At 39.2% G+C, this 25,817-nt stretch overlaps 2 pseudogenes; both read right to left on the minus strand.

Moving 5' to 3' along the window:
- LOC137005239 (uncharacterized) overlaps positions 1-25,218 on the minus strand; it is a 615,607-nt pseudogene extending 590,389 nt beyond the window's left edge.
- On the minus strand, positions 18,004-25,577 carry LOC137005257 (zinc finger protein 568-like; annotated as a pseudogene).
- Positions 25,578-25,817: the final 240 nt, after the last annotated feature.

Genomic DNA, 25,817 nt, shown 5'->3' on the forward strand with positions numbered 1-25,817 from the left:
GTTCCTTTTGCAGTGCTCTTTGTATGTAAACCAACAGCCTTCTCTGTACCCCACAGACTCCAGCCGCATTTCTTTCGTCTGCTCCCTGCTCAAAGGCAAAGCGCTAGACTGGGCCACGGCCATTTGGAGAGAGGATGGCACGGCGTTCACCACGTTTACGGAGTTCCTGCAACGATTCCGAGAGGTGTTCGAACACTCAGCGGGAGGTCAGAATCCAGGAGAACAACTGCGCTCCTTGAGTCAAGGCAAATCCACGGCTGTGGAATATGCACTTCAGTTTCACACGCTTGCAGCTCAAACCACCTGGGTTGAGAATACGTTAAAGTTACTCTTTCGTCGGGGTCTCTCCTTGGAATTACAGGCTGAGCTTGCTTGCCATGACGAGGGTCAGTCACTGAGCTCCTTCATCGAGCTGGCTATCCATATCAACAATTTGCTCCGTTCTCGCCGCACTACCCGAAGCATCACGACTGCCAGTTCCAGTTCAGAACCAATGCAGCTGGGTTATACTCCATTACAACCCGAGGAGAGAGAACGACGGCGACAGTTACATCTGTGTCTATATTGTGGTCAGGCTGGACATTACAAGAGCAACTGCCCCATTTGCCCCAGCACCTCAAGCTCCAGATCGGCGAGTTCTTCCCCTCACTATGATTATCCATTGAATTCTCTGAAAATCCCCGTTCAAGTTACCATCAACGGTCAAGTCATTTCCACTCATGCCCTGCTGGACTCAGGGGCCGCTGGGAACTTCATGTCGGACTCTTTTGCACAAGCCCACCACATTAAGCTAACCAGATATCATTCTCCATTAACAGTGGAAGCTCTAGACGGAAAACCCATCGGCAGGGGCAAAGTGGCTCACATCACCCAAGAACTCACACTTCAAGTTGGAGCACTGCATCAAGAGATAATCCATTTCTACATCATACCTTCACCTAACAACCCCATCATTCTGGGCTTACCCTGGCTTCGCACCCACAATCCTCATGTATCCTGGAAAGAGGGAGAAATTCTGCACTGGGACGATCACTGCCATGAACACTGTCTTCAGCCCATAATTCCCATGCCTGTCCGAACAGTAGAATTCACGGAGGGTGAGTCCGAAAAACTCAACATTCCTGTCGAATATGCCGACCTGACCATCGCTTTCAGTAAAAGAAAAGCCACTGAATTACCGCCACATCACCCCAGTGACTGCGCTATTGATCTGTTACCTGGAACTACGCCCGCTAAGGGCAGAATATTTCCCTTGTCACAGTCTCAATGAAAGCCTACATAGAAGAGGAGCTAGCTAAGGGCTTCATCCGGCCATCAACCTCACCCGCTTCTGCAGGCTTCTTTTTCGTAAAAAAAAAAGATGGGGGACTAAGACCTTGCATTGACTATCGGGCTCTGAATGAAATCACCTTTAAGTTTCATTATTCATTGCCTCTTGTACCTGCTGCCCTGGAACAATTAAGACAAGCTACATATTTCACCAAACTCGATCTCGATCTTGCTTACAATCTCGTACGCATCCGTGAGGGGGACGAATGGAAGACAGCATTCTCTACCACCTCCGGCCACTACGAGACCCTTGTGATGCCGTTCGGCCTGTCCAACAGTCCAGCTGTCTTCCAGTCGTTTATCAATGATGTTTTCCGGGACATGCTGAACCGCTGGGTCATAGTATACATCGATGACATTCTAATCTACTCTACCTCCTTCACCGAACACGTTCAACACGTCAGAGCAGTCCTCCAACAACTCATCCAGCACCAATTGTATGCCAAGGCTGAGAAATGCGAATTTCATCAAACTTCCACGTCATTCCTGGGGTACGTCATTAGTCAAGACGGAGTGGCTATGGATGACGGAAAAGTGAAAGCCGTGCTCGAGTGGCCCAAACCCCGTACGCTAAAGGAGTTACAACGTTTCCTGGGTTTCGCCAACTTCCATCAACGATTCATTAGAGGCTTCAGCAGCGTGGCCGCACCTCTCACAGCCATGACCAAATGCACATCCACCCACTTAAGCTGGACACCGGCAGCCGATCAAGCATTCTGTGAGTTAAAAGAACGTTTCACGACAGCACCCATTCTCCACCATCCTAATCCAGAACTTCCCTTCATTGTCGTGGTCGACGCATCCAACACAGGCATAGGTGCGATCCTGTCACAACGCCAGGGTGACCCTGGAAAAATGTATCCATGTGCCTTTTATTCTCGTAAACTGTCTGCTGCTGAACGCAACTACGACGTGGGGGACCGGGAGTTCCTCGCCATGAAAGCGGCGATGGAGGAGTGGCGGCACTGGCTAGAGGGGGCTCAGCATCAATTCACTGTACTTACCGACCATAAAAACTTAGAGTACCTCCGTGCAGCCAAAGTCTGAATCCAAGACAAGCCAGGCGGGCCATGTTTTTCACACGATTCAACTTTAAAGTCACATACAGGCCTGGGTCAAAGAACACTAAAGCTGACGCCTTATCACGACAGACCAAAAGCTCAGAACAACCCATCGCTCCCGAATCTATCATTCCTGAATCTCTACTTGTAGCCCCAGTCCAGTGGGACATAATGACTGAGATCACAAAAGCTAATGAACAATCCCCTCCTCCAGCAACTTGCCCAGCTGATCGCACTTATGTCCCAGCACCACTACGTAACACGGTACTCCATCACGTTCACGATCTGCTCAGCTCCGGTCATCCAGGTATCACAGCCACACACAACTTGTTACAAAATCGCTTCTGGTGGGAGAACATGTTATCAGACACTACCCTAAAAAAGAATCTAAAACTGCCAGTAGGTGGAAGTAAATGTCTAAATGAGTGAGTTACTGAGTCCTTTCCAATCATTCAATTCATTCAAACGGCTGATTCATTCAGGAAAGAAGTAAATGGCTCTCTTTATGAGTGCACCACTAAATCATTGATTCACCCGATTTCATTCAGAAACAAAACAAAACACTGTTTAATAACAACATCATACTAAATTAAAAGCAAAACATTTATAATAGTTTTAGATAAATGACCATATTAATAAAAAACATGTTCCAGAAAGTGACAAAGTAGTTCCTTATGCAATGATGTCCATTCAGTGAATGAAAGCTTTACAAAAATTGCAAATAGTTTAAGTAGAAATCTAAAATTTCTAAAGTTTTTCTCAAAGTGAGATCTTTCCAGCAGGATTTGTGAGTTTGAGACGAGGGGTAGTTTTCAGTTTCTGCACATACAACTGTTAGATGTTAAAGATCTAATTACTTTAACTTTATTTTTACAATGAATGTTATCATAAAATCAAACCATGTTTCATAGTTATAGTTAATTCATGGTTATTAAGCAGCAGTGGTTGATGAAGATGAGTGTCATTAGTGTTTGTTTTTGTATTATTGGTAGTGATGGGAAGTTCGGATCATTTTACTGACTCGGACTTTTGAGTCTCGTTCAACAAAATGAACGAATCTTTTTTCGAGTCATTTCGTTCATTTTAGCAAAATGTCATTAAAATGTTACGTGTTACTTCCCCAACACATCTACTACTTATGCAAACGTTGATCCCACTACAAACAATACAAAACTACAATGCTATAAGATTCAGAAATGATTAATTCATTACCTGGGTCTTCAGTTTATGATAAGCTGATTAAGCTCACCTCACCTCTTGTCTGACAAGTCTTCGGGTTTAAGTCATTCCTTAATGACGTGACAGGCAGTCCCATGCTAAACCAATGCAGTCTGAGCCGGTAAGAGAATTGATTAGTTCTCTTCATGAGTCTTTCGGGTTTTTGAGTCGTTCCTTAAACACGTGACAGAACCATACACTATTTCTGACATTTCTGTTACTGTTTTTGTTACTGTTTCTTGAGGATCTGTGGTGTGTTATTATAAATAAATAAAGCCCTGTTATAAATAAAATATTGATTAATTTATTTTTTTGACTGTCTATCTGTAAATAAACACTATGTATTGTAGGCTTGGATTATTATATTATTATATAGCAAAGTATTTATAGCCTAGTTTGTTCATTTTTACTCAAATTTTGAGTTTGCTGTTATAATAATTGCTTTTCCTAGGCAGACTTGACATATTGGTCTAATACATGTATAAGAAGATTGCTCAAAAAGGACATAATGACATAAATTAAAAGCAAATAACATTTTGAATTTGAATTATTAATGTTAGTTTAAAACATCAAGGTTATGGTAACCTCAGCTTTAACAGTTGTAACACAAACTCAAACAAAACTGGAGAGTTAAAGTTATTTACTAAGAAATATAATGTGCTTGGGTCACACAGCATAGTGTATGGGTCTGTCACGTGATTAAGGAACGACTCAAAACCCGAAAGACTCATGAAATGAACTAATCAATTGAATCATCAGGTGAACTACTTCTAGCAGTACAGAACCTGTAGAATATTGCACATGCGCAACTGAACGAATCACCCCCCGAGACGACTCGTTCTTCCTGATTCACATTAAAGATTCGTTCAAAATGAATGAATCGTTCAAGAACGACACATCACTAATTATTGGTGTTTTATCCATGTCATGTTGTGAGAAATAACAGTATTGTCTTTCAATAGAGCAGTTTTATAGTCTTTTCTCATATATCCTGACTTCAATAATCAGTTTCTAACAGCAAACACTTTTTTTAACAGCAAAGTGAGATGATCTGAATGTCTTGGTGAATGAGTGTTGATAGTCTGAGGATCATCAATATTAACAGAGAAACTGCTGAAAACACTCTTTATTTCATGTCAATAGTTCCTGTTTTCACCTCGTTTATTATGCTGATGTCTTCAGATCTGCTGTAAATTGACACTTAAAGCTCATTTCATTGCTGTCAAGGATGGAGAGGATTTGTGGACCTCAAATATGAACAATTATTTTTGTCTTTGTGCTTTTATCTGTTTTTCTTACCATTATCCATATTTGGAATAATTTTGCTACATTATATTCGGTTATCATTTATATATATAAAACAAACCCCGTAACTGATATATTTTTATTTTGGCAGATCAGCTCCTCCCACACTGGGATTCATCATCAGTGAAGCTCCTCCCACAGCAGTCACATCATCAGTGAAGCTGCTCCCATTGGAATGCATCAATAAATGCTGGGATATTCCCATTAAAGGAGCATCAGGAAGAGCTGAAACCAGTAAAGACGGAGTTTATTAAAGAGGACAGAGAGAACATGAGTGATCCAGAACACTGCAGAATGAAACACACTGAAGATACTGAAGAACAAAGAGGTTGGTGTTTATTCTTCATTCATTCGTTCGTGATGCTGAACAACATTCATGTTGGAAAGATTCAGCTACACATTTAGATATGCAGTTAATCTAATATTCAATAAATGGTCAGTAAAGTGAGATTTGAAAAATGTTCAAATTGATTGTCAACATCAGGTCAAAATACATATTATTTTACATTTATTTTATATCTGGTTCAAAATTTGCAACAATGTAACCAACATTTTAGACATGTTTCAAAATAAAAAAAATAGTAATATCAGTAAACACCAAACAGTATCAAGTAAATTCACCTTCCAGAATGGCTGACAGGGTTTTAAGCTTGACCTAAGCAAAAGCTGATTTATAGTTACCGATAAAGTTGTATTTTTCATAAAATGTAGAAGTTATTTAATAGTTCTTACTACAGAAACAGTACACTACAGACAAACACAACAGTGATTTGTCTATAATGTTTTAAATGTAATAATTGTTTCAGGGACATATAATAAATATATAAAAAGGCATCAAAGTGATCAGAATATTTCATAGCAGTTGTTGTCTACTTCAGTACATAAAGATTCACTTTTATGTTCTTTCACTTCATAATCCTCATTTTGAATCACTTTAATAAACTGAAAATTAACTTTTTTTGTAATTTCAGAGCTGATGGAAGTGAAGGAGGAGAGTGAAGAACTGAGTGAAGTGGAGGAGAAACCATGTCAAACCTGGAGAAAAACCTTTGAGTCGCTCAAAGAGTAAAAAGACATTTTTAAAGAAAAGAGACAAGAAATCTACAATCTGCACTCAGTGTGGAAAGAGTTTCCCTTCCAAACATAGTCTTAAGTTTCACATGAGGATCCACACTGGAGAGAAGCCGTTCACATGTGATCAGTGTGGGAAGAGCTTCACACAAAAAGGACATCTTAAGAGTCATATGAAAGTTCACACTGGAGAGAAGTCACACATGTGTGATCTGTGTGGGAAGAGTTTCACAACAAAACAAAGTCTTGAGATTCACAGTGGAGTTCATACCGGAGAGATGCAGTTCGCATGTCATGAATGTGGCAAAACGTTTCTCTGGGCATCAAACCTGAAGAGACACCTGAGAGTTCATACAAAGGAGAAGCCACATTCATGTTCTGTGTGTGGAAAGAGTTTTTCACTGCTGTATTATTTATATGAACAAGAGAAACACTGGTGTGAGAGAGTACATGTGCTTTGAGTGTGAGAAGACTTTTACTACAGCAAACCATTTAAAACAGCACCAGAGAATTCACAATGGAGAAAAACCTCACAAGTGTTCACACTGTGACAAGAGATTCAGTCAGTTAGCACATCTTAAAACACATGAGAAGATCCACATTGGAGAAAAACCTTACAAGTGTTCACAGTGTGACAAGAGATTCACTCAGTCAGTAAATCTGAAAACACATGAGAGGATCCACAGCAGAGAGAAGCCGCACATGTGTGATCAGTGTGGAAAGAGTTTCACTATTATGTCACCTGAAGATACACATGAAGATCCATGCAGTGGAGAAACCACATCACCACAGTCTGAAATCACTGTAAGTAGTTCATCTTTGTGTGCTGAGCAACAAAGTAGTTTCAACATGCACCCTGAGCCTGGCCACAGACATTTGTGTGCCCTTGGTCACAAAAGCAGGCCTGTGGATTTTGCATGGTACCAGGTGTGACGACCTCTGCTGTTGGTCTCGAGTATTGCTGCTTGGTACCTGTTCCCACAAATTAGCAGTCTATTGGATTCACCTGTGACCAGTGCTTCAGGCGCTTCTTTAAAAAGAGATCTCCAGCTGAGCCAAGGAGAGCTTTGGGAACTTTGGCTTTTGGACTTTGTTTGGTGTTGGACTTTATGTTTTGTTTGATGTGTTTTCTGCATTTATGCCTCAACATTACATTACATTTCCAACCATGCACTCTGCTTTACACACTTACGTTACTGATGACACAGAAACATTGTGACATCCTTTGATTGTTTTCGTTTTATTATTTAATGTTACCTTAATTTAGAAGTAAATAAACATCTTCTTGAGCTTAATATTTGGTTTGCGTGTGTCCCTTGTTTTTGTTGCTTCCCTTGAGCCAGGGGTCGTAACACAGGTTGTCAATTATGTTGTTCACCATTATGGCCATGTCAGGAAAGAGGACATCAATGATACCTGATTGCTTGAACAGCTCCCGGTCACTGATTGACCCCGTATACAGTCCAGAGACAAAAGTTACTGCACCATGAGGTGCCATTCCTATCAAAGCCTTAAAGGTGCAGTGAGATTTGTAGCTGGAAAAGACCTCACTCTGTAATAGCAGAGACGAAGGCGTTTGGCAGCGGAGCTCGGTACAGTCCTTGGAAATTCTCAAATTCCTCTGGCAGGTAGGCTCATACTCTCTCTTTCGGCAACCAAATTTGCACGGAACCTAAAAGAAAATAGAGGAAGTTCGCCCAAGTGGTTATGATGCGGCTCACTGTACTCTGATGGACATGGAAGTGATGAGCCAGGTCTTTCTGCTTGAGGCCCAAAGCAAGGTGCATCATAAAGAGGAAGAATTCAGGCTTCGGAACTGACCAATAATCATGTCCACGATCAATTTCCATTGCGTTTTCCTCCATATCAGAGTCCGGTAGCGGTGGTCGAAAACAGCAAGTTAGACGAAATACTGTCCTCTGTCAACTCCATGAAAATGGATTTTCTTCTAGATTTGACAAAGTGGTAGAGTCTATTGACGGTCTGAGGAAAGAGATAAATGACTGTATCCGGCGAGTATCACAAACGGAAACCCGCATCTCTGATGCAGAAGACGTGATAGAAATCCTACGTGCTAAAGTGAACACACTGGAATCCAATGAGAAAGCACTGGAAGACAAAGTTATGGACCTTGAGGCAAGATCTAGACGAAACAATCAAAGACTGGTCAATCTGCCGGAGGGAGCTGAAGGACAGGACCCATGTGTGTTTTTAGAGAGGTGGTTACCGGAGATGCTCGGCACAGGGGCAGTTGTCATAGAACGAGCGCACCGAATTGGACCTAAGAAGGACAACAACACACCACCCCGCACTCTCATAATGAGATTCCTCAACTACAAGGATAAACAGGTGATTTTTGCAGCAGCACGAGCAAAAAGTGACATTCGGTTCCAAAATCAACAGGTACGGATATATCCGGATACAGCAGCTGGACTACATCAACTACGGAAGCAGTTTGATTCGGTTCGAGCGGAGTTACGCAAACTGGGACTGCGGCACGGAGTGGCTCATCCGGCCAAACTATTGGTGAATTATAAGGGTCAGACTCATTCCTTTACAACAGCAGCGACGGCACGAGAGTTTGTGAAGAAAGTTCATAAGGCAGCAGAAGAGGATGAATCACTGCCAGCTTTGGACTAAACCACACTCTTTCTTTATTTTCTTATCAACGAGAAACTTCCAGGTACACTGTGTGGTAAACACCTGTCCTTGTTTAGATTTTTGATATTGAGATAATTCGAAATGTCTGAAGTTTTGAAGTGTTCAGTTTTTTTTTGTTTTTTTTCTCACAAGGGCATGGTGAATAGATATGGAGGCGCACTTATTGTGCGTTATTGAAAGAGTACAAAGAGTGTAAACTTGCGGTGAAACAAGAGAGGTTAATTGATTGTTAATAATAGTTAACAGTATTGGTAGTAAGGGTTCTGGTTTGGCTAGAGAAGAGTGGTTAGGCTGCTCCTCAATGGGTATGGAGTGGCCACATGCGATGAGGGAGACGTACTGTCGAGGGAGGGATACCCATATGGGGAAGTAACGAGGGGTAGTTCGCGTTCATGGTGTTGGATATATGTTCTCATATCCGGGTTGGTTACGCTTCTCCATGAAAGAATCCTATCTTATGAGGTAAATACATATTTCCTGATTTTACAGTTTTGATATATCTCAAATGTCACAAACATTGAACCTGAAGTTTGTTACGTGGAACTGCAGGGGCCTACAACGTGTTAAGAAGATTAAACAAGTTATGACTAAATTAAAAAATATGGACTCTAAGATAATATTTCTGCAAGAGACACACCTTGTGGAGGAAGATGAGAGAAGGGTTAGGAGGAGGTGGCCGGGTAGTGTATTTACAGCAGCATTCACATCTAGAGCAAGAGGAGTTATGACTCTGATCCATGATTCCATTCCATTTCATGTAAAAATGTTATTAAAGATAAGAAGGGCAGATATTTAATAGTTCATGGTTAATGTATATGGTCCTAATCTAGATGACTCGGGGTTTTATAAAGATTTATTCCTTTTACTTTCAGCACTACCAGGGCGCTATGTGATTGCAGGGGATTTTAATTGTACCCTTCACCCAGGCATAGATAGATCCGTAGGAACAGACCAATCACATAATAACTGTAGGATGACTTTACAAAGCTTTATAAAAGATTTCAGATTGCTGGATATCTTTAGGGAATTGCACCAACAAACCAAAGTTTATTCATGCTATTCGGCAACATTTCACACATACTCGAGAATAGATTATTTCTTAATTTCATCAGAACTACTATCCAAAATCCAAGATTGCTTATACGACAGCATAGTAGTCTCAGATCATGCACCTTGTTGTCTTATATACAGAGATGACAAACTTACATGTGATCCACCTAGATGGCGCTTCTAGCATAAATGGTTGCAGGATGAAGAGTTTATTAAGTATATTGGACATCAGATTGAAGAATTTTTTCAAATAAATACAAATCAAACGTCAGCGTGCGTGAGATGGGATGCTTTTAAAGCGTTTCTTAGGGGACATATTATTAGTTACACGGGCAATAAATCTAAGAAAGCTAGAAGGGATAGGTTGGAATTAGAAACTAAAATTAGGACTATTCAGGAAAGGGTTTATCAAACAAATGACACAGATTTGAAAAAAGAACTGCTGTTACTAAGAGCTGAATATGATAAACAATCTAGTTTTAGGGCTGCGTCGAGTCTTTTAAGATTAAAACAGTCATTTTATGAACAAGGAGATAACGCAGGAAAATTATTAGCCTGGCAAATTAAACAACTTGAATCATCAACACCAATTACGTCTATTAGAACACAGGAAAAAACGCTTACAGATCCTAGAGATATTAATAATGCATTTAAAGACTACTATCAGGAGTTATATGATTCCAAAGGAAATCGCGATGGTAATGACTTAAAACATTTTTTGAATGCGCTAAATATTCCAGTTATTTCAGACGGTTCGAGGGTTAATTTAAATATAGGAATAAATAAGGTAGAAATATCACAGGCAATTGATGGAATGAATTCTGGTAAGCAAGCAGGACCAGATGGTATTCCTATTGATCTTTATAAAGAATTTAAAGATAAATTGCTAATACCTCTATTAGATATGTTTACAGAGGCATTCGAAAAAAGCGAACTACCATCCTCCATGAATCATGCCCTAATTACTTTGGTGCCAAAGCCTGGTAAACCCCCTGATAAAAGAGAAAACTTAAGACCTATCAGTTTACTAAATTCTGATCTCAAGATCATTTGTAAACTTTAACAACAAGGCTTTAAAAAATCCTGCCGGACATAATAAATAGGGATCAGAATGGGTTTATAATTGGAAGACAAGGTTATCACAATGTAAGAAGGGTTTTGAATGTTATTTGGTCTAAAGAAAATACCCAAGATACTGCGCTCCTTTCGTTGGACGCAGAAAAGGCCTTTGATAAGGTCGAATGGCCCTATCTTCTTCATGTTCTGGAAAGGTTTGGATGTGGAACTAACTTTATTAAATGGGTCAAAATGCTCTATAATAACCCGACTGCGGAAATCATGTCAAATAAGTTTCTCAGAGCCAATTAAAATTAAAATTAAAAAGGGTTGTAGACAGGGATGTCTGCTCTCTCCCTTGCTATTTACGCTAGCAATAGAGCCTTTAGCAACAGCCATTCGCATCCATCCACAAATTTCGGGAATTACAGTGGGACCCACCGAGCACAGAATCTCTTTGTTTGTGGATGATGTCATCTTATTTTTGACAAACCTCAAGACCTCAATCCCGGCGGTGGTGAAAGTAATTCAGGAGTTTGGGAAAATATCAGGTTATAAAGTAAATAATACTAAATCCTCCATTCTCTTATTAAATGTAGCTGAAAGGATTAATCCTATTTGTGAGATTACTCAATTTAAAGTAGTGGAAAATTTTACCTATTTAGGTATCCAGATTTTTCCAGTATTGAATCAGGTTGTTAAAACTAACTATGAAAATCTAATGAAAACAATACATGATTCAATTAACAGATGGACAACCATGCCTATATCCATAATGGGAAGAGTCAATACTCTAAAAATGAATGTACTACCAAAATTACTTTACCTTTTTCAAAATGTTCCTCTGCCACCTCCTCCTGAATTATTTATATGGTTGAAAAAAATTACTGTGGGCTTTATATGGAATAATGGGAGGCCTAGGATTCGTCTTTCCTTACTCTATTTACCATTCAATGGTGGAGGGCTAAAATGTCCCAACTTCAAATTCTACTATTGGGCCACACAGTTAACAACTATCATCTTTTACTTTTCAAGCAAAGACAATCCACATTGGGTCAAAATGGAGTCTCATGATTTAAAATTATCTCTCCCATTATTCATGTATTCTGACAGGGCAAAAAACCTACAGAAACAAGCTAGAAATCCAATACTTATATTGGATATGATTATGATTGAAATATGATTAAAGTCTGGCATGATGTAAGTAAAGCCTTCAAAGAACCAAACATTTTGTCACAATTTAGCCCAATATGGGGCAATCACCTCTTTGTACCAGGAAGGGCAGACGTAACTTTCAAACGATGGGCATCGGCTGGACTTAAAACAATTAACAATAAAACAATATCTATCAGAGTCTGACACATTTATGTCCTTTGAAGAGTTACAATCCAAATTTAAAACTGATAAAAAACACTATTTTAAATACCTTCAGTTGAGAAGTTTTGTGAAAGCAAATCATAGTAATCTAAGTAAACCCCCCCTTACATCGCTTGAAAAGTTGTTGGTTAAAAATAAATTGAGAAAAGGCATTATTTCATTATTTGATTTCCACTGTAACAGAGAATTCGAGGGATAAACTTATGTCATGGAATGTGGGCCTGTCATTATCGCTTGGAGAAAGGGCTTGTGTTAAAACCCATACCATATCTATAAATAGCCGTCTTAGAATGCTACAATATAAATGGCTCATGCGTGTATATATTCAGTCCCTCCAGAAAAACGCGGGATTTTTTTGTGATTGTTGCGGGCTAAAATGCTTGATTATGCAGCACGTTTTCTTAAAAAATGCGATGGAATATGCGGGATATTTTTGCAATTTTATGCGATGAAATTGCGGGAACTTGCAAAAACTGCGGTTTGATGAAAAAACAGAAAAAAAATAAAAGGTGATTCCCCCAACACCCTGTTCTCACTAGGCTACTACTTTAATGTAAAGAGTAATTTCCTTTTACTTCCAATGATAAGCAAGCATACTAAATCACAGAATATTTAAGTTCTCCTTCTGTTTTATTCCAGACCTTAACACATGGCTCAAACTTACAAAACATTGAGTCAAACAAGTTCTGTAGCTTTACAAAAGGAATATTCAACAACTTCTGTAAAAATTAATATATAAAATATATATAAAAAAAATGTGTGCTTCCTGTTTTACAGAGGTAGCTATACAAAACAGACATCTTCTATTAAATTAAGTGCTTCCAGTGCACAAAGTGCAATTTCTTACTGCAATGTAAATATACTTACAACTGTAAGGTTTTGGTACTGTTCTGTAACAAAAAAGTGCAATCTTACAACTGTAAAGTTGCATCAACGTCTGAATGAAACTACAACAGTCCACTGTGAAAATGAAAACTATAACTGCGTAGCCTCTAACACTGGCCTATCATTCGCCATCCTCATCCTCCATCCCCTCTCCCTCAACATCCATCTCCTCCCCATCCACCATCTCCTCCCTCTCAAATGCTCCACTGTTGACTCGTTGGTTGTGGTAAAGGAAGACTAAGGCTTTGAGGTTTTGGTTGGTAGTTGATCTTCTTCGGTTAGACAGCACCAGTTTGTAGATGCTGTTGCTGCGTTCAGCATCAGCTGAGTTTGAGACAGCATCTTTGTACCGTTTGGCCAAAGAACTCAGCACAGGAAGTCTCTCCTGTAGGCCATCCCAAAACACATCCAAATCCACCACACCATATGGTGCAACTCTGAGTGTTGCTGGACCAAGAGTCTTGAAGTAAGAATCAAATTCATCACCCGGCACTTCAGTGAAACCTGGAATGGCCTTGTAGCTTGCTACGGAGTCATCTAGGAATGCGATGTTGCGAGGGTCAAACACCCTGACCTCCTGGAGAAACTCAATGGCTGGCTGCCCATGTGACATGTACTTGGTGAGCTTTTCTTCAGCGTTTTCATATGCCTGACCAACTGTACAGAGGATCTGTGTCTTCGTTGTGTGTGGCAAGTCAAACCCTTCAAAGTATTCGGCACACGCCTCATACTGCAGCTCTTTGTTGGCAGCGAAGACCACCTGCAGATCCTCCAGGTAAGTGAAGATCTTTGTGGTCACAGGATGCCTGCTCTGAAAGACATCGAGTAGACTTAGGAAGTGTTTGCACTTTTCAGCCATGATGTTAATCTGGACATTCAGGGACTGAGCTAGGTCTGGGTCTTGAAGTATCTCATGGAGTCTCTCCACAGAATGTGGAGCACTTCTGCTACACACCTATAGAACATCTGGGAGAAACTTAGCATGAAGATGTTCAACTGAACAAAAGGTTTGCGAAAGGCATTGCCAATAAGATTAATTATGTGTGCCATGCACGTGATGTGTAGTGAGTTGGGGAACAACGATTGCAGAGCTGCTGTATATGCCTTCTTCATGTAGGCTGCATTATCAGTGTCAAACACAATCACATCCTCGTTGTTAATGCTGTATTCTTGAAGGCACCTTACAACAGCCACAGATACTGTGTAATGATTGCACTGCTCGAGAAAAACTGTATCTGCAAGTAGGCCAAGATCCTCCCAGAATGATCCTTCTCAAGTGGTGCAAGGAGGATATTCAGGACACATCTCCCCTCGACATCTGGAGTCTCATCGAATATCACAGCAAGAGGTTTTCCTGCAAGAAGTGTCTTCAGCTCCTCTTTTTCCCTCTCATATACTGCTCCCAAGTACATATCTTGAAGCTGGTGAAACCCTGGAATGGCGCCACCATTGATGACATTCTCATTCAGAAATTTCCTGGTCACTCTTAGACAGTGGGATGTTAATTGCAGTGCAGGTGGCAACCCAGGTTTCACAAATCTACAAACAGAAAAATACTTTTGTATCATTAGGCTGCATTGTGTACACACACACACACACACACACACACACAAAGTCCAGTGTAACCTACAAAAACTGCAGTATAAAACTGAATTATTTACAGCAAGCCTTTCACTGAACAGTAGTGTTTCTGCAAATAAAACATAATTCTTTCATGGCAAAATCAATCATCTTGCATGGGAAATTAGCTTTCCTGTAGCTCAGTGGTTAGAGCGTGGCACTAGCAATGCCAAGGTCATGGGTTCGATCCCAGGGATTGCACATACTCAGATACAAATGTATAGTATAATGCAATGTAAGTCGCTTTGGATAAAAGCGTCTGCCAAATGCATAAATGTAAATGTAAATGTAAATGTAAATTACACTACTGTTAGGCTATATAACCCTAACGTTAACTTACATCCACACACAACATACTTGGAAATCTCATTAACACTCACACACACCTCTCTCTGTTTCATTCTGTTTTCAATTTATCTATCAACCTTTTCATAATTTTACAAGCTTTAATCTTGTATGTTACTGACCTTGATTCTTTCAGCCCTAGCAACTGTTTTGGAAGTTGACGCCTCGGTGTAGGTGAGCTGCTTCTTCCTGCCTGCTTCCGCTGCTTTAACCATCCTCAAATGTTTGGCGGTGGCAAAGTGGTTTTCCAGCGTCGACTTCCGTCTGTGGTCCACCACGCAGTTGCACGGAGTGCAAAATAATTTGCCCCCACTGTCATGTAACACAGTGGAAAACTGCTTTGCGCGGTCTGTTGCACTTATTTTTGTTGGCAAATGAGAATTATTTGCATGCTGCTTCATCATGGTTTCACCGCGGGGTTTGCAGATGATGTTCACGTCGCGTAATTACTTCACTTCATAAGGTTCCCATGGCAATAGGGGGAAAATAATGGCGCTTTACTTGTGTTAAGTAAACGCAACATTTTTCAACTTTCTGCTAAGATATATGTGACTTTTTTGCAACGAAAATACAGGGATTATGAAATCATGCTAGCCCCGCATATTTTGCTTGCTGAAATCGGCAATTTATGCGGCAAAAGTGCGGCGTATTTGAAAAAATGCGACCCCCGCATGAATATGCGGACTTTGGCTGATTATGCATGAAATCAGGCGATCGCATAATCGCGTTTTTCTGGAGGGACTGTATATTACACCTGTACAACTAAATAAATATAATAATAAAATACCGGATATATGCATAAAGTGTGGCTCTAGAGGGACTCTAATACATTGCATGTGAGAATGCAGGCAAATAAAAATCTTCTGGGAGGAGGTAAAAAATTTAATTGAAAAAATTACTTCCAAACGGATAGTTTTGGACCCAAAATTGTTTTTATTAGCTCTATACCCAGACAAACATAATTATAGCAAAACTGAATGTACTTTTATAAATATAAGTTTGTTGTCTGCAAAGAAATGTATAGCTTTGTCTTGGAAGAATGTGAACAGACCCAGTGCCACCCAGTGGTTAAAGCAGATGATGTCCAGCCTCCCACTAGAGAGAATAAAATACATTAGGAAATCTAAACAACATTTATTTGATAGGATTTGGGGACCTTTCATAGACTTTATTAAGGACTTAGATTTGACAGATGATTCTTTGGACTTTTGAGACAAGGAAATCGGTAGTTCCACAATGTAAGTTTCAGTTTAAATTTCACTTTAAATAAAAAATGGAAGAATGTACATTTTGATATAAGATTACATGTTATACTGTGTTTTTTATTTTCTATGATTAATGACCTATGTAGAAGAGAGAAGCGTTGTTCAATGTATTAGTTCTTTCTTGTTTATTTCTTGCCTTTTAATAGGTTTAAATTCATGTAATGCAGTAATTATGTTTACATGGACAAATTTGTATTAACAAGATTATGATTGTATTTACATGAAGAAAATATTAATAAAAATATTTTGGGAAAAAAAAAAGAATAGCTTTTCCAGTGTTGCCAGGGCTTCAGTCAGTCCAGTCACTTTGTGGATGCAGTCCTCCAAATCATCAGCCCAACACTTTGGGCAGTAAGTGTGGCTGCTGGTCCACGTCATGTATTGTAAATGTTACCTGCTGTCGGTGAGTCGTTTAGTCAAGTCAAGTCATGTCAAGCCAAGCCTCAGTTTTTGTTCACGTTTGTATTTTACTCTTTGTTTGTACTCTTAATAAACTGCACTTGGGTTCTCACTACGCTTGCCTCCAGTAGACTCCCTAGGTTACAGAATACATGACCTCACCATGAACCCAGCAGTTGCACTCTTGAATCTTCGCCAAGGCCATCGCACCATTGAAGACTACGTCCAGGACTTTTTTGAACCAATTTGAGGTATCTGCACCCTTTTCAAATACCCCATGCAAAATATGTAGGCCACAGTTACCCACAATTAGTAACACAGTTCTTGTCCAAGTTCAGTTTGTATAAGGTCTTGGAATTTAAAATTAACATTAGGTCCATCCATTGAAAGCTGTATAAGACCTTTGTAATTCAACCCCTCTGTTGACTTGTGGAAGTCCTCCACCATATCCTCTGCTGTGGCCCATGAATCCAGAAGTGAAGTAGCATGTAACGACAGCATCATTGTCCTAAAATCTTAAATGAATTCTCCTTTGCTTTGTTTGGGTCTTCCGATTAAAGCATTAAAGCTTTCATCAAAAACCAAATCACATCCATCCTTAAGAGACCTTATTCTGTCCATCAGAATTGACATATTCCTGGCATGTTTGCCTTAGTTAACAGGTGGTACAGGTGACTGCATTTGATTAAGTGATTGCCAGTTGACGAGCTCAAGGAAATAAAATGGCGCTGAAAAATAGCCTAACCACTACAATACAAAACGCGTGAAACGTGACAAAAAAAACAAAAAATAAGGTATAGAATACATTTTGATAAATGGAAACTAAAATTTAAAGCATCAAACAAAAATCCCTCATATTCCATGACTTGGACAAAAAAATATTAAATTTCCTGACTTTCAATGTGTGGAATAGAAATTTTAAAATTCTATGACCTGTGGGAACCCTGTATGAACTAATACTTTTGATTTATATATTACATTGCTCACGCAAGTGGCAAAACATTTAAACATAAGCTTTATGTTTAAAACTTACATGATTGGTAATGTGTATGTAACTATCCGTAATTTATTTATTTATTTATTTATTTGCCAAACGACGGTAATTTTCTTGAAATCTGCCAGTTACGGAGAACTGCCAGGTTTGTGGAACTATTTCCCAGTGGTTTAAGTATTTGAGTAAATGCAATTAGTTACTGTACTTAAGTATATTTTTGTTGTATGTTTGCCTTTACTCACCCAAACTTGCCAACAAGGCTACTTTACATAAATGCAAGCGCATTAGCAGTTAGTTGTGAATCTCAGGTGTTTGATTTAGGAGATGAGGCAGATAAGGTATCTGTACTTTTATTCAAGTATGGTTTTCAGGTACTCTTTACACCTCTGCTCTTTCCAGAGTGACGACTTCTAAAACAGCTCTCTTTTGAGTGAATCCTCATGTGATCCCTAAGGTTACCGATGAATCTGAAACTCTTTCCACACTGAACACACATGAATGGCTTCTCTCCAGTGTGAATTCTCATGTGAAAATAAAGTGACAATTTATATGCGAAACTCTTTCCACACTGATCACATGTAAAAGGCTTCTCTCCAGTGTGAATATTCATGTGTTCCCTAAGGATTTGTTCCCGTGTAAAGCCATTCCCGCACAGAGTGCAGGTGTAAGGCTTTTCTCCAGTGTGAGTTCTCATGTGGTCTTTAAGGTGCCCTTTTTGGCTGAAACTCTGTCCACATTGTTGGCAGGTGTAAGGCTTTTCTCCAGTGTGAATTCTCATGTGGATTTCAAGTTTTTCTTTTTGTCTGAAACCCTTTCCACACTCTTGACATGTATGACGCTTTTCTCCAGTGTGAATTCTCATGTGTGCTGTAAGGTTACCTTTCTCACTGAAACGCTTTCCACATTGTTGGCAGGCGTAAGGCTTTTCTTCAGTGTGAGATCTCGTGTGGATTTCAAGTTTTCCTTTTTCACTGAAACTCTTTCCACACTGTTGGCAGGTGAATGGACTCTCTCCAGTGTGAGTTATCATGTGGACTTTAAGGTTTCCTTTATAACGGAAACTCTTTCCACACTCTTGACAGGTATGAGGCTTTTCTCCAGTGTGAATTATCATGTGGACTTTAAGGCTTCCTTTTTGTGTGAAACTCTTTCCACACTCTTTGCAAGTGTAAGACTTTTCTCCTTTGTGAATTCTCAAGTGGATTTCAAGTTTTCCTTTTTCACTGAAACTCTGTCCACACTGTACGCAGGCGAATGGGGTCTCTACAGTGTGAATTCTCATGTGGGTTATAAGGTTTCCTTTTTGAATGTAACTCTTTCCACACAGTTGGCAGGTGTATGGTTTTTCTGCAGTGTGAATTCTCATGTGGACTTTAAGGTTTCCTTTTAGACAAACTTTTTCCACATTGCCGGCAAGAAAAAGGTTTCTCTCCAGTGTGAATTCTCAAGTGGACTTGAAGGTTTCTATGTTGATCAAAACTCTTTCCACACTGTTGGCAGGTTAAATAACTTTTAGTTCCTGTCTTTTGAACTCTTTTTAGCCAGTGTCGACCTTTCCCCAGTCATGAAATCATGTTTATCATTATGTTCTTTCTCTTCTTCCCTTTCATTAAGTTCATGGCTAGCCTCTCTGAGTGCCGTTAGGTCTAGGACGAAAATAGACAACAATTTTGACATTTAAAGCATCAAAACCAACAACATGTATGATCTATACCAGGGGTGTCCAAACCTGCTCCTGGAGAGCTACCATCCTGCAGATTTCAGGTCAAATTCCAATCAAACATACCTGAACCAGCTAATCAGGATGTTCAGGGTACCTTGATAATTACAGCAGGTGTGTTGGAGCAGGGTTGGGACTGAAGTCTGCAGGACTGTAACTCTCCAGGAGCAGGGTTGGACACCCCTGATCTATACCCTACCCTATGGATCAGAGATGGGGGCAGCTTTGGTCCTGGAGGACCTGCAGAGTTAAATTTTATCTCTAATTAAATACACGTTCCTGTAATTTTCAAGCAGTCCTCAAGAATAAGGGTTAAATTTTGGGGTTGGGTTAAATTTTGCAGGTGTATCTGATCAAGGATGGAGCTAAACTCTCCAGAATAGTGTCCCACCAGGACCAGAGTTGCCCATCCCGTCTATAGATCTTATACTCAATACACCAGTGGTTTTCAAACCTGGTCCACAGGGACCCACCACTGCACATTTTGTATGTCTCCTGTATTTTTTACATCTGGTGAAGATCATCAGCTTGTTAGAAGAGAGCTGACATTGATAGAGAAATTGTGCTCGCACATTTTCGATCGCCTAGTGCGAGTACACCCTTAATTTCAGTTTAAGACACATTTTGAGAATAATTTATGACACAACAGTTTCCCGCCATTGACAGAATTTTCCTGGTATACAGTAGGGGTGCTTTTACTTATCTGAATCAGTACAAAACCTCCAGATCAAAACACAGAAGAAGCAGCAGCAGGAAGAAGCGATAAAAGCTTTGATCAAGTACATGCAAACTAACGCAATTATCTGTGTTATTTTTCTTGACATATTGCATGTTCAGCTATTCATACAACAAAATCTTCTGGGGTCATTAAAGTTTTGTAAAAATAATCAAAAATGCTGGTGATGGCTGGCAACTTAAAAAAAAAATTAAATGAGATGTGCTTTTTCTCAGCACAAAACTTACATTTTACAGTTATACTGTTACTTGTAAATGTCCAATACGAGCAGAATTTGTCTAGTACTTTACATGTAACTCTCTAAGCTCTTAATTGCTTGAAATCTGCTATGGAGCCGACCTGTAGTCAGTTGTCAGTTTTTATAAAATAAACTATAAAAGGACAATTTTAAATGCTTGAATATGTGCCACACTTATTGCTGCCAGCTGGTGGCATCATGACCATGAACAATAATTAATCAGCTCCCATGATTACACACACAACCTCAGCATGATCTAAATCAGGGGTTTTCAGTAGGGATGCACCAATATCAGTATCGGGCCGATACCAAGCTCATATACTTAAAAATACCCCCAATACCAAAGACTGATACCTCATGTGACGTAACTGACAGAATTTTCCATGCACAGAGACACCGACGGCAGCAGCAGAAACAATGTCAGCCTCAGAGGTGTGGAAATACTTCAGAATTAATGATGACGGAAGGGGGGTGCTAAAGAGCAGCACATGGAGTAGGATGTGTTTTCAATTAGCTCCATCACACTTGTTAAAATGAAAAACTTTGTTGCTCTTGCTAAATTTGATCACTCAACATAATTAACATGCTAATGATGAATAAATCTAAAAAGACTGTCAAAAAGGCTCGTCCTCGTCAGCTGACACAGTGGAAGGCACTTTAGCAAGTTTATCACAAGAGAATGTGTCTCTGAAGTCCAAGGTAACGGGTTTAGAGGCCAGATCTCATTGACAAATTATCAAGATAGCTGGTCTTTGTGAGAACATCGAGAAGGGCAACCCCACACAATTTGTCTCTGGCCTATTGCCTTCACTATCGGGAGAAGATAATTTTCCGCATGACAAAGGTTGACCGAGCTCACCGCATTGGCCACATCGTGAACAACGGACCGCGAGATATGATTGCCAGGATACATCATGATACTATTAAGACTAAGATACTGCAGCTCGCCCGTAACCAAAGCCCGCTCTCTGTTTTGATGGGAGTCATATCAGTATATTTCCGGACTTTCCAGCAGAGGTGTCTTCCCAACGCAAACTGCTTGACGGTCCACGGGAGAAACTAAGGGCTAAAGGAATAAAATATGGCCTGTTGTACCCTGTACATCATGGTAGGACTTAATTCCTAGCTGCTGGCGGCCTGCATAATCCATACATATTATATAAATATATACACATATTATATATGTGACTTATATTTAATAATATCGTCTATTTTACAATTAATTTAGATGTTTTCGAGAGATGCGAGCTCCAGGGCGTCAGCGGCCATTCAGGGGTCGTGTAAGTGCGGAGAACAGCTTCATCTCGGGCAGTGCTTCGGGGATTTACCGCTGGCTCTTATAGTGGTTAAACATGAGACATAATTCAATTTGAGTACATAAAACGGCAATCTTTGGTCTTATTAATCTATTATTTGTTCCACAGCAAGTCGAATTGTGCTATTGTGCTTATAAACCCAACCGCCAGATGTCAGCGTTATCTCAGAACGTAAACTGACACATAGCCGGAGAAGTGCTAGGTGCATCAATAGCGTTAAGCCCCGGGTATACTTCGGCCGTCCGCGTTCGTGCACCGTCCGCATGACGTATTTTTCGTCACGTGTGGACGGTGCGCGTGCAACAGCGCAAGCAGGAAAGAAGATTCCACTAGGTGACAATACACACAGTACTGAGCACAATGTGCAGTCGAAGAAGAATGAGTAAAGAGCGATTCAAAAACAAGACGAGTAAACTCAAGAGGCATGCCTTCTCCATCGTTTTTGATTCCTGTTCTCTTGGTGTATCTTCTGAACTATGTTGCAATGGTGGATGCACTATTTTTCTTCGCCGATCCTGCCCAACGAATGTCCCATTGATGAAACAAGTCTGGTAAAGAGTATAGAAAAAATTTGTATTGCGCATATGTCGAACTCGGTCATCTGCACGCATCCGCATCCATTTAGTATACTTTGAAGGATGTGCGGACACGACCGGGCGCGGAAAGTGAAGTATACCCGGGGCTTTAGCATCAGATTGACAAGAGTCAGCTTTTTGCAAAATAGACCATGTTATATAATCCAAAACTCAGGAAACTCACTGAATCTGCCAATGCCATCCGCACTCTGAAGAGGCGTTTGATAGAATGTGATAAGTACTGCACGTTTTTCTCTCAATAACAAAATAAACAGACAACAAAAAAATGACAGCGCTGGCAGCATAAAGAAAGCATCTGATCATAGCGATGTGGATATGTTCTCAACAGCTCTGTTGTACTGAATCATGATTTGGATCATGTGTCAAACTGCCAACGGCTGAAATCACGTGACTTTGGCGCTACGAACAGCAGATTTGATACACTGATTCATTTATGATCCGAAGCTTCCTGAAGCAGTGGTTTGAAATCAGCCATCACTAAATAAGTTGTTATTTTGGGTTTTTTTGGCACTCCAAAAATATTCTTGTCGCTTTATAATATTAATATTGAACCACTGTACTCACATGGACTGATTTAAATATGATTGTAGTACCTTTATGGATCTTGAGAGAGGAAATGTCATTGCTCCCTATGCAGGCCTCACTGAGCCATCGGATTTCAACTAAAATATCTTCATTTGTGTTCTGAAGATTAACGAAGGTCTTGCGGGTGTGGGACGGCATGAGGGTGAGTAATAAATGACAGAATTTTCATTTTTGGGTGAAATAACCCTTTAATCTCAGTTTTTATAAATCTGATATTCTTGATTTTACAAGCCACCAGTCCAATTTGTTTTTAGATGCTTTTTCTCAAATTCAGTTGTGCCAAACCTGCTGTAACCATAGCCATTGATTAGTTGGGAGAATAGTCAAATTGCACCCTCTAGTGGATGACTAATGATTTGATAGCAAAATCGGGTGCTCGCGCCCCCTAGGGGCCCCACAGGTAGAAAACCCCTGATCTAAATTTCAAATAAATCCGGTGCCATGGCAACAGCAATCAAGATATCAAAAATCTGTTCGTAATTTTACATCAACAAAGTCTTGGGCTACATTCACACCATCAGTCCAAATCTGATTTTTGTGCATATCTGATTGAAATCAAATTTAGCAAGTGTGAACTGCAAAATAAATCAATCAATCAATCAATCAATCAATCACATGAAATGCAATTTATACAAATCCATTTCAAGCTACATTCATGTGTGGTTTGAAATCCTATTCAAATCACATTTAAAGTGATGTAGTTACAAACTATAGTAATGAGTTAATAATGCCTAATTATGAAATTAAACCAAACCTCAACCCTAGCTCTATAGCAAATACATGTAGTTAAAATTATCAGGAAAAATTAATTCTGAAGTGAACCAATCCTTTAAAATGACTCAGTTCTTCTTTGAGTGATTACAATGTAATCGTCATCTTAAAATAAAGTAACCAATTAAATTGCCGTTTGTGTTTGACCAGTAGGTGGCACTGTCAGTAAATTGATGTGGTCAGTTTGGCATAACAATGACACAGAGTTTGGTGTCAATATGCAAAACCATTGCAGAGTCACAGCTTTAGATCATTTTTGGTCATTTTGCAGTGACGTTTTTTTTGTGTCTCAAGTTACAACAGTACTGTAGAAAAAGCAAATTTCATGTTTTGTTTAATTATAGCACCACCAATTTTTTATGTGTCCTCACAGTGAGCATCTCATTGCATTTAGGAGTTACACATACATTTATATCTATGAGCACATAACAATGACCCATGTCCGACTTTGTATTTATTTGGCATTTACAATCAAAATTGTGACTTTTGGCTTGCGATATTAATGGGTTATTAATGAAAATTCTGTCATCTACTCACCATTATGTTTTTTCAAACCTGTAAAAGTTCTTCTGTTGAACACAAATTTTGGAGAATATTGGTAATCAGACAGCTTACAATTTCCATTGACCTCCAGTACTTTTCTTCTACTGAGGAAGTCAATGTTTGGTCAAGATTCTTCAAAATATCTTCTTTTGTGTTCAGCAGAAGTAAGAAACTCATACGGGTTTGGGACGACAGCAGAATTTTCATTTTTGGGTCAACTATCCCTTTAATGTTTACTCACACAAATCCAGTGCAAAAGTTTTTTGTTTTTCATTGTTCTCTATTCAGAAGTAGATGTTTGGTTTTATGTTGTAGAAAATATTCTCTATTTCTGTAGAGCTGGACATTTTAGGATCAATAAAATGATGAGAATAAAACCAACCTGTTTGTTCCTCAATATCTTCAATCTTCATGTCTTCAGTCTCATCTTTAATAAACTCCATCTGTAAGAAAAGAATAACAGAGTTAATAGTCTTCAATGACCTGTTAAAAAACACTCAAAACTAACACTGTAAATTAAACACTTAATATTTAGAAGTTTATGATCTACATTTGGTATTTAATGAATTATAGATTATATTTAAATGATTACTCTTTGATGAAAACATGATTAGTTAGTTTGTTAGTGTTTGTTGTTCTCGTTCATGTTCACTGTTAGAGCAGCACGAGTCGTGATTCACTGAATCATTTCTCAAAGTGTTTGATTCAATTGACTCGGAGTTGAAAAGTTCAGTTTCTCCACTATTACTCTCCAGAGACTGAACTCGTGTTCATGATAAACTGATTTATGATTTAGAGAGAGAAATGAGACGCAGGTTTACTGTTTCTCATCAGTGGATATGAGATTTACTCACACAAATATATCCTTCATTACAGTTAGATAAACAATTACAATGTTACATTAAATAGTAAATAAACTAATTTCACATCACTTGTTTAAAACAAAACACACTATAACTATATATCACTGAACTGTTTCTATCGATTAAAACAGCTTAAATTCTTAAAACAAACCCTTCTTCAGCAGAATCACAGCAGATGCAGGAGCGCGGCGCCGTCTTATGACGTCATGTCGTCACTCCAAAATAAAAGTCCTGATAAGATGCTGCATTTTCTACAATCACAGAAGTGAACTGAAATCTAACCATATTTATCAGATAATCTTTGTATTAAAATCAAAACAGTGACAAAAATGATACAAAGAAACGTGTTAAAAAGGTTGTATGAGTTCATTCATGTGTCAGTGCAAACTGAAACACAATTTATCTCTCAAGAATCAGTAATCAAGTAAAATAAGCAAAATTTCAAGTATAAATGTAGTTTATTCAATACCAGAACTATTGCTAAAAGGTTCAGTCAAGTTAAAAATGAAATGTTTCACATATTTGTGAAACATCAAACTTCACAGCATGCAGACTCTTGAAGGTCTGCCCCATTTGCCACACACACTCACACACATTAACAGATTGGCACACAAGTACACTCTCTCACACACACACACACACACACACACACACACACACACACACACACACACACACACACACAGAGTAAGATCAAAGGATGGAATTCTTCCCTGGTAACAACCTTCAAGTCTATTGCAGCACCTGTTTATAAAAACAAAACACCAATCACAGCATCTGTTTATGAAAACAAAAACTTGGGTATAAATATTA

The sequence above is a fragment of the Chanodichthys erythropterus genome, chromosome 3, assembly GCF_024489055.1.
Source record: "Chanodichthys erythropterus isolate Z2021 chromosome 3, ASM2448905v1, whole genome shotgun sequence".
NCBI classification, from domain to species: domain Eukaryota; kingdom Metazoa; phylum Chordata; class Actinopteri; order Cypriniformes; family Xenocyprididae; genus Chanodichthys; species Chanodichthys erythropterus.